This window comes from Etheostoma spectabile, chromosome 19, assembly GCF_008692095.1.
Source record: "Etheostoma spectabile isolate EspeVRDwgs_2016 chromosome 19, UIUC_Espe_1.0, whole genome shotgun sequence".
In the NCBI taxonomy this organism is placed as follows: Eukaryota; Metazoa; Chordata; class Actinopteri; order Perciformes; family Percidae; genus Etheostoma; species Etheostoma spectabile.
The window spans coordinates 5,611,977-5,622,506 of record NC_045751.1 but is presented as its reverse complement, the minus strand read 5'-3'; the positions used below and the strand labels follow the sequence as shown (position 1 = coordinate 5,622,506).

Below are 10,530 nucleotides of genomic sequence, written 5' to 3'. Positions count from 1 at the left end.
TGTGTGTGTGTGTGTGTGTGTGTGTGTGTGTGTGCCTTCATGTTTGTATTCATTAAAGTCTCTCCTGCTGTCTGTATGTGCACATTGATGTGTAAGTCAGTATAGTGATGAGGCACTGATTTCCACCGTCCCTGTCAGCACTTCCATCACTTGACTAGACTTTTTTTTTTTAGCCCCTCACAGCTCAACAGCCTTTCTTCCTTCCTTCCTCCCTTCCTGTCTTCCGCCTCTCCACTCTGACACTTCAGCCTCAGCCCTTGACACCCCACCCGTCATTCCCACTTATAGCTCCTTGGGCACGTATAGAACACTACATCAGGTCTTGAGTCATTTCACACTGTCGCACGGCTTGTTTTTTTCCTCTTTTTTTGTGTGTGAGATGTACGACTTGATGAAAATGTGCCATAATACCGAGAGATTTATGCACTCTCCCAGCTGCTCACTGCTTACACACTGTGCCACTGGTGTACAGGGCACTCACTGGAAATGTCACACAGGTGTAAAATAGTGACTGTATATAATACCAAGATTGCAGCTAGAGCTGTAAAGATCAATCGATTAGTTGTCAACTATTAAATTAACTATTTTGATAATGGATTCATCGGTTGGACTCATTTTTGATGAAGAAAAGGAACAAAGGAATAAAAATCCTGCACACTGCTCTTGCTGTAGCGTCGCCATTTATTTACAGAAAACTAACGTTTTGGTCCCTCCGGAGAGTATTTTAAACAACAAACACAACCGGGCTCCCATTCTGTGGCCCCAGGTGTGGGACAGTAGGATGAAGAAAAACAGAAAGAGAAAAATTCTCAGATTGAATGTGCATTTTCTTCACTCCTCTGTGACAGTGCACTGAATATCTGGGAGTTGTGGACAAAACAAGACATTGGAGGACGTCATCTTGAGAAACATTTTTTTACCATTTCTTGACATTTTATTTAAAAAAAAGACTATTTCAGTGAGAAAATAATCAGAATCAGAAAAAGGTTTATTGCCGAGTAAGTAGGAATTTGCCTTGGTGGTTGGTAGCACTAAATTATTGTTAATTTTTATTTTAACATAAATCCAACAAATTATTAGCAAGAATAAATTTGCCTATTTGTGCACGTGTCTAGGTGCATTTTACTAAGGGGCTGTAAAAATATGCTGCGTTATTGACTGAAGACCAGGTTTTTGTTGGTCAATGACTCAAACACGCCTGTAAGACCAGCACGAACATGGGCGCACAGATGGGCATTTCCATTTTGCATTTCCATTTTGCTAACAACTTGGGTGCCGGACAGGAAATTGACATCTAAGTCGGTCTAAAACTAACAAAGAGACTTGTGTCGGGCTACGCTGCTCTGGGTGCAAGAAAGCGCCCTTAATGTTAAAAGCAGGTCAGGGCATGCATGACACTGCTAGCCTCAGCACTCCTCTAACAGCTCCAGGGTTGTCTTTCTCCAAGCTCGTCCTTTCCTCTGCTTCTCCCCCCGCTTTGATTTGAAGTCATTATTTTTTACATCACCAGGGAGGGGAAAATAGCAAAAGAGAGGGGAAAGAAGAGGGAAAATCTTTTGGGCAGTAGATCAAAACTCGCTGCATACAGGGACCCTCACCAACACACAGCGTTGAAAATGCTCACATGTTATCACACTCATCCTGTCCAATCTTCTCTTGCCGTTGAACCCACTTCTATTCTTCATACTTTTTAAATAATGAATGCTGCATCCCAGTCTCCTGAGGCCTATACTTGTATCCTTTTTATAGGGCACCCTTAAGACAGAATCCTTAAAAACCTCCTCTAATTTTAAGTGGATTAAGCCTGCAGAATTACTTCCTAATGCTGCCATCAGTGCAAATGGAGTAAAGTGGGACACTCTAACATGAATGTGTGTGTTTGGTCATAGATAAACAAATGCGTGCAAACATTTGCTGGTTACACATGGCTCCTTAATTAATACTTAAGCACTTTGTAAGTTGCTAAACTAGCCATGTGTTGTCATTTTTTCATTAAATCCATAGCACTGATCAAAAAATATGTTTCTAAATTTGTAAGAAAAAAAGCAAGAAATGGAACATAACTAATATCTATTAATACAGTTATAATACAATGTTACTAATGTGATTAAAGTTGAAGTGCAAGATTTTTACATAATTAATTATGGTCCATTACATTCAGGCCCTTGCCAAACGAGTTTGCACAATGCAGATTAAGCCTATCACCGGCAGGGAAGGCTGTCTGTAATTCTCAGTAAGATGCGTGATGCGTTGTACGTCAACCAACCAGAGCTAAAGGGGGCGGGAATAGGGGAGAGACCATAGCAACGGAGCAGCAGCTAGGAGTATGGCGGAAGAATTGATGACAGAAAATGTTCCAGATTTTAAAAAAAGAAACTCAGGAAGGATTAAAGTCCAAAAAAAGAAAGCAATCGATCACAGTGTTTGTGTATATTACTCTCACTGCCAGAGGGGGGAGACAAAAGATCCACACTGCAGGTTTAACACAAACTTGAAATCAAATACACAATTGAGGATTTTAGTGCTTTTGGATGTTATTACTTCCTGTATACTGCATGAATATTTTAGAGCCTGGAACAATATTTCTCGGTTACTTCATCAATTTTCAATCAGGTTTTAACATTGTTCTCAACACATGCATCATTATTTATACATTATTATAAAAAAGACAAATGGTGGCATATACATGCAAATATATAAAACAGAATACTCTTTGTGACCCTTTTACTTAGCAGGTTTTTTTAAATAGTACAGTGGGTAGTTTTCTGTGATGGATGGCCTTGGCTTACCTTTGCTAGGGACTTTATAAGAATGCATTGATGACCATTGGAATAGCAATATAATGTTGTGTATATATAAAGTGTTGACTATAAACCCAGCTTGTACCTGTGGTAGAATATCAGGCCTTAAGAACCAGGGAAACTGGTTTTGGCCGCCGGCAAGTTGCTCCTTCACCAAACGCAGGGAGGGAGGGAGGGAGGGAGGGAGGGGCTCCACCGGTTCCCCTGGAGATGACATCCCATAAATCATAGTGAGAGGTTTTCATCAGGCTCCTGCAGAGTCACGGCAGATCGATGGACGATGGGGAAGGGAGGAAAAGACCGGCTGCTACTGCTGCTGCTGCCTTAGGCCCACTGACAAACCGCTTGCTTCTCTCAGCAGTCAGCAGCCACTAACACAGAGCAAGGCTTCATGGTAATTAAGTCGGAGGAGCTGGACGACGCAGCCGTTAAATGGAAACTCGCTGTAAATGTTCTACCAACAAGCAAGATGGTTGTCTTTAGATGTGAGATTGTGTCAGACTTTAATCTTTTCAGAGTCTTCTTGTGTATGGGAGGCATTAGGAAGAACTGCTTTTGGGTTTGTGAAGAAGTCTAAGGATGAATCTCAGTTCTCTTAAACTTCATTCACGGTACCTCCACTTGCTTCCCTTTTTCATGTCTTAGTTCGTCCCAACGAGGAAGCATGGTAGAGACAAAGGAAATCATGCGAGCAGAAAGGAAATGTGCTTTCAGAGGGATCCGACGTCCTTTCCTCTGAAGCCTCACATGAATTTGTCAACTGGGCAGAGTTAGCAAGGGCTTTCAGCTGCACCACTTCCGGGAAGGCTGCACTTGTGTTTCCTCGCTCATAGCTCCTCAGGGATCCATCCTCGCTCCTGGGAGCAAGAATATGAGCTTTCAGACGGCCTTTACAAAGTAAGGCCAGCAACTTCCAGTTTGACCGAGGAGATATCAAATAAGAGAAGCGAGACTCAGCCGTAGACCATAGAAGTCTTGTCTGGAGACCCACAACACCTGCTGAAGGGTCTACACCAGGTGTGTAGTGTCTTTACTGGCTGTGTGGAGTCCACTCGTGCTTTAGCTCGTTACATTCATAACTGTGTCCTTTTCCTACTTGCTCGACAAAGCTTGATTTTACACCCCCTTGAACAGGCATCGTACTACTTTCTCACAACTTCTTCCTTAGATTTTTCTTGAAATCTTTTCCTAGCCTGGATGCCAGCACATTTGAGGTTGGGAAGTTTGGTCTGCTCGAACCAGAGCTGTTCGGACCAATACAATAGTCAGGACGGGCTTTATACAATGATGGACAGATGATCAACAGTAACATAACAAACCACGTCACCAAAGAGCGCTTGGGTTGAATTTGTTTACAACAAAGACGACTGCACGGAGATGTGTAGATTCCCCTTTGCGTCTGCTATAGAAGATATCGACCGGGCATTCATTTTAAAAGAGAAACAGAGAACCGCGATCAAGGCATTTATTGATCGAAAGGATGTTTTTGCCGTCCTTCCTACGGGATTCGTCAAAAGTTCACACATACTCCATTGCTCTGATTGCTTGTTCCATCCAATTGAGTGCAGAGGCATTTTGTTTCTTTGTTCGGTTGAAACACGCCCCCATAATCACAGCCCAGTGGAGCAGTATCAGACTCATATTCTGAGTAGAATCTAAGTCAGGCTAATCTTTTCCATATTTTTGTGGTGGATATTTTCCAACCCAGGGAAGAAAACCCAAGATGCACCATTTCATGAAGGTCTGTTCTTTCCTTCCTGTTACCCCTTTCCACCCGTCTGTTCGACAATATCTGATTGGCTTATGGCCAACCAATATACAGTATTAACATGCCCACATGTCCCACATCCCAAGGTAAGCTGTCAGATGGTTATTTCTGTAGGTTAACTTCACATGAACCAGCAATCACCTACAGTTGGGCTTCTCTAAGGCATCTAACAGCATTCTAAAATCAATAATTCCTAAATTAACGATTGAATTCTAGAACAAAACAGACAAGCATGGATCTTAAACAAACAGAGACAGACTCTCCCACGCTAATAAGAACTTTATTGGTGATAGGCTGAGGTTTAACCCTGATAAGCTCTTACAAAGTGCCTTTTGAGCTGCTAGTTCTATTCAATTAGTCCTGCTCGAGGAGGATATACATCAGTTTTGCCAGATAATCCCCGGGGATTTGAACCGCTAACCTCAGCGTTGTCAGCTCCGTGCTTCTTGGGCTGAGCTGCAGGTTGCGAGCTGGGGGCCGTTATGAATTATTCCATCCGATACTTCATCCATCTCCATGCATCAAACTCAAACTCGCACATCTCCCCGTTCTGCAATATTTCAATTTTCTGAGGAGATTCATCAAGAAGGGTTCAATACTAACAAAATAAAAGCAGACGGCGGCCGAGGGCTGCGCTGCAACATCGGCATCACCAAAGGGCTAGAAATGAATAAATAAATCAAACAGATAAAACAAACAGATAAATAATGGAAAGAGAGAGAGAAGTGCCAGCATGCAGCAGTGGATATATGATATATTTTGCTTCTGATGCCAGATTATTCTACTCCATCTCTTTCTTTATGCTGTCTCTTTCGCCTGCCAGCCGCACTTGATATCCTTTAAAGAACAAACATGGGACAATAAAGGCATGATGTGGGAAAAAATAGATTGCCATCTTTCTGCAGGCAGAATCCACTTCCTAACAGAAGGAACAACTGCTGTAACATGTTGCATGGGTGCGTGTTTCTCCCAAGGGACAGGGGAATGTCCGTCTCTACCTCAGTATACTGCACACACTACCCCAAGAGTTTTCTTTCATGTGAGCACGCTCGCCAGAACTGAAGGAGACAAAACAGAGCCCTTTATAAATAGACAAGGACAGACTTAGAAGTCGAGAGTCCGAACTGAAGTCAGACATCTCTGGGTAGTTTTCATTTTGTAGACGATGGAGGTCAGAGCCGAGGGTCTCACCCAGCCTCTGGTCCAATCCTCACAAACCAAATCTGACAGAGTCCATCTTTGCTTTTGCGCTTCCTTTCGTGTTTCACCTCCCTCCTTTCCCTCTCCTCACGTCCTCTCTGATCTACCCTGAGGCACAGTGGAGCAGACAGTGACAGGCTTGCACGGTCAAAGGCTTTGTCTTTCTCCAGGAGGTGGTGAGGGTGAAGAGAGAGTCAAATCAGCCAAGGTTGGCCACTCGCTTTGAACTTTTCCATTCATCTAGGACAGTCCTATACATTGCTAGTAAAAGGCTACTGGCAACCACAGAGTGGACTATAGGGACCAAAACATTAACGGTGCCACATGATGTTCATTTTACAGGTCATACTTGTATTGTAGGTTTCGACTAGAACATGATATATGCTTTAAAAAAAAAGAATTATCTGTCTGAATATACCTGTATCTCGTGTAGCTTGTGATTTTTTTTTTAGATACACAACAAACAAAAACATGGCAGAGAAAGCACTTGACACATCAGTAAAGATGCCAAGACTATGCCCCAGGGTGAAAAAAACTCTATCTGTGTTTGATATTAGCATTACCGTTCAGTATGGATCTTAATGGTAACGTCACTTCTTTCAGCGGAGAACAATATCAAATATCAACCATGAGCTGAAGGGGAGGAGAGATGCGGTTTTAAAATTGCTGACGGGTAAACTGGTGTAGCCCGTGGGTTTGATGGACTGTTGAAATGGAGGAAAAAGGTTATTAGAAATGTGTCCAGAACTACTGAGGCTGACGTGTCTTACAAGGCAAATCATAACTGTGCAGACAAAGAGAAGAGCTGGGGAGAACTGGCCTGAGGAAGAGAGTCAGTTTGTGTCTGATTGTGAAAGAGGGAGAGAGAAACAGCTCTTAATATCGTGTAGTGTGTGATGGACTTATTTTCTTTCAAATCTTGCAGGGTGTTCTTAGATTTTGAGAAGGAACTGTGAACTTTCTCCTCGTGGGATGCAGTTCAAATTCATAATTGGTTGTAGTTTTAAAAGTTTTTAAATCTGAGTGTGGACTAACATTTGCCTTCATTAAAGTGTATTTCTTGCGTCATTTGAGATGGTCGGCAAATGATGGTCTGCAGGGATTATTTTGTTCGTGTACTGTAGCCACATTTCTGCCCACTGCTTGAATCTTTATTGGTTATTTCCTGATTTGTAGCTCTTAGACACGCAACATTTTGATAACATGACAAAAGCCAAGTTAATATTTATTCTTTTTACTTATATTTATTTAGTGTTTGTTTATCTGTGTCTTCCCCTTATTTCCCTATGCCTTGCTGTTTACCCATTTTCTCCATTGTGGGATTAATAAAGGATTTTGAATCTTGTTAATTTACAGTATGTTGTCACAAAATTTATCACATCAAGTTGACGCCAAGGTCAACAGATAAAACAAAACCAAAACAAAAAAAACACATTAACACTTTCAGTAAGGCGCCCTTGCTCTGTCATCAAAAATCAGAGCAGGAATCACAAAGATTATAGCTATTTTGAAAGTTTTGAATATAAAAAAACAGCGTAATATGGTCTCACTGAATAGAAAATAGTGATAAAAGGAGGATGAATATCCCCGGAAATGTATTAATTGCAGTGTATAGACAAGTTATGGACCGACCACACCACAAATTGAAAAAATTAGCGTTCCAGAATGCAGTACATATCTAATCACTGAAACACTCTTAAAAGGAGATATTTGTAACAAGTGTTTGATATGAATAAATCCATAAGATTTCACATTAAACAGGCTTTTCTTTTAGTTTTCCTTTCTCTTTTTGGCCCTCCACATTTTCTCATCAACTTTTCTCATTCATTCATTCATTCATTTATTCTTCATTCACACTTTTGCTCTTTGGTTCTGGTTTTAAAAAGGCTCACAAAAATACACCACCCTGTCAAACTGCAAAAGTTTAAATTCATATTGTTGCTTTCACAACAGCGCCACGCACACCCCTGGAGAAGTCCAGAGCTGTACAGGCCTGCTGCGTTCTAGTTCCGGTTGTTCTACATCACCGAACACTCACATTTTGCCCGGCATGTTTTTCAGAGCTTGAACGTTTAAATCCAGTGAGCTGACCGGAGTCCTTCTTGAGGTTATAACTCTTAGAAAAGAAAAAAACATTGAATCGATTTGGAACATTTGAAGTGTAACTGTGTTAAAATAATCTCAGCGGATATCGATAATGACTGTAATTGGAGAAATGATTTACATAATTTAGTCAGTATTTTGACATATTGTGGATGCGAGCGAATGTGGCGCTTTTGTAATGCGATTACACGACTGAGACGGAGTACACTGCCAGATTATGGTATTGACCAAATTTGTAAGCTTTCAGTTAGTCTCTGAAGGAGGCTGAGAAACAACAGTATAGTAACTGAGAGACACTGAAATGAAGAGAGGATGAGAACGGGGGGAAGGGGGAGGGACTATCCACCACTTCCTATATCTTCCTGTCAGGACGTGCATCAAAGACTGCATGCATTCTGCCATTCCACTAGACTCTGAATGAAGGAATTAGCAAAGGGCTCAGTTCCAGCTATTTATAGCCTGTAAGCTGGAGCGAGGGAAAGAAAGAGGGAGTGTGTGATGCATGCGTGGGTGGGTTTTAGTATTCTGTGGGTGTGTGTATGCGTCACATGATCCTAATAATCTCAGTTGTATGTGTGTGTGTGTGTGTGTGTGTTTTTAGCCATTATACTTGCATTCATGAGTTTGATCGACTCTCTCGTCCTCCCTCCATCTTTCTCTCTCTCTCTTCCTCTCATTCAGCTCATGTTATCTCTCCTCTTCATGCATTGCCACCCTTTTCGCCCAACCTGTCTTCCCTTTACTTTTCAATACCATGTACCCACATACCCCCCTTCGTTTTCTCTGAATTGCGCCTCCCTGACTCCCACCTGAAATTCTCACAGCTTCCCAGTCATCACCATATGCTTTGGATGAGCGATGGAGACAGAAATAGGATTTAGCCGTACACAGTCCATTTAAATGATCGTTTTAGCATCAGGAGAGTGAACTGACTTTACAACAGTACTTAAATAATAAGCTCCCAGGCTTTCACGATGCACATTCTTTTGGCTCTTCTTCTGTAGCAATGCTCCAGCACAATCTGGTATACCATCTGATTTAACTCTGGGGGATTGATGGAGTACATCTAATGGGATTTGATGTGCCCTCGCCTATCAATTAAACATTCCATTGAAAATAAACTCAGGTGGGGCAGCGTCACGCTAAGAAAACATGGCTGACTTCTACTCTCTCTCTTCAAGTCTCTCTTTAAATGTCTCAACAAGATCTGTTCCAATTTGTTGAAAAGACTTTACTCAAACATTTCAAATATACTAGTCTCGCTTTGCCAGATTCTTCCTCCACAGAGCTGCGGATGAAGGTCTAACTAGTCCACCCAGCATTCAGGATGGGAGACAGACGTGCTCTGGTCTATTGGCATTTCTTTAAAGCAATCACAATCGTCAGAGCCACAGTGCCGCTGCAAGATAGTCTCGGGAAGGAACTTGTTTTGGTGGAACATGTGTACGTTCAAAAGTAGTTTCAGGCGTGCAACAGAAAACTAGCTATCTGTCTGGATTTACCCTACAGAGATCTGAGGAGCAGTTAACCATAGTCCTCAGAAATCCACCAAAGTTTAAAATGCCAAGACAAAAACAGCAGAAGGTAACGGACATCTGGCTGAAAAGAGTGGATATAGACATTGTGGATTTAGACTACAAATGTACCAATAACAATCAGCTCAAAATACATAGCAAACACTGACACTAGCAGAGAGTAGGTTTTCAATTTTAAAGAACTTTAATAGCTTTAATATTTGCCTCATAATATCTCCTGTATGATCTTCTCCTGTTTGATAGCTGATATTTACTTCTATGTTGGAAGGAGAATGTGGTTGCAAAAATGTTATTCCTAACAATCTCTTGGTATTCTCTTGTTTTTTTGTATTATACTAGTATATATTTGTAGTGCTTTAGTGCTGCTTTTTCAGCCCAACCTCCGGTAACATTACCCCCAGACTGTCACGATCAGGATAAATGGGATTCAGGTTTGTCATAGATTGTACCATGGGAATGGGCAGTCATAAATTGTCCTCAGTTCTCAGTGTGTTAGCCTTTTTATAATTAATCTTCCCATTTATTGATACAGTTCGCATTCTGAATTGCTGAGTCAGCCCTTTCAGGCCAGCGTGGTCAGCTGTCCTGTTACCATGTTGTTAATGAGACCAACAGCATTGTGGAAATAACTGAGCAATGCTGCGTGATAGAGATAAGCTGCATTATAGAAACAGGGAAGTGTTGCAGGAATGTATTGAATTGTATAATTGAACTGAGTGAAACCAATATTAGACATTCATGTTTAGTTTTTAAAGAGAAATTTTTTCTCTCCTTCCTACCGGTTAGAAACTATTTTTGAATAGAATAGAAGAAGCACTTTGAGAAAGAAGAAAATTGAATAATTCTGCTAGTTTATGAAGGATTACAGCACAGACTGGACCTTTAACAGGATCATACCTACCTCTGTTCCCTCTGTCTGTGGAAATTGGAAACAGATCGGATTCTCAGACTGGAAGCCTACTTGTTATTAAAGCAACCTTGAGAAAAGACTATAATATGATCAAAGAGCCCAGCAACCTGAACCAAAAAGCAGAATTCAGCTGTCTGGGGATTAATAATGGCTCTGGTTTGCCCTAAGGCTAAACTGCTGAAGACACACACACACACACACACACACACACAC

The 10,530-nt window shown here is 41.4% G+C and overlaps 1 protein-coding gene and 1 long non-coding RNA gene across 4 annotated transcripts in view; one reads left to right on the top strand and one right to left on the bottom strand.

The window, feature by feature from the left end:
- The window catches only part of nlgn2a (neuroligin 2a), a 190,610-nt gene that overhangs the window by 74,870 nt on the left and 105,210 nt on the right, over positions 1 to 10,530 (top strand). The gene's annotated exons all lie outside the window — the stretch shown is intronic.
- Positions 6,053 to 10,530, bottom strand: part of LOC116669396 (uncharacterized) — a 12,053-nt gene continuing 7,575 nt past the window's right edge. The window contains exon 3 of the long non-coding RNA XR_004326768.1: positions 6,053 to 6,063. This is a non-coding gene — a long non-coding RNA (uncharacterized LOC116669396). The remainder of the gene's footprint in view (positions 6,064 to 10,530) is intronic.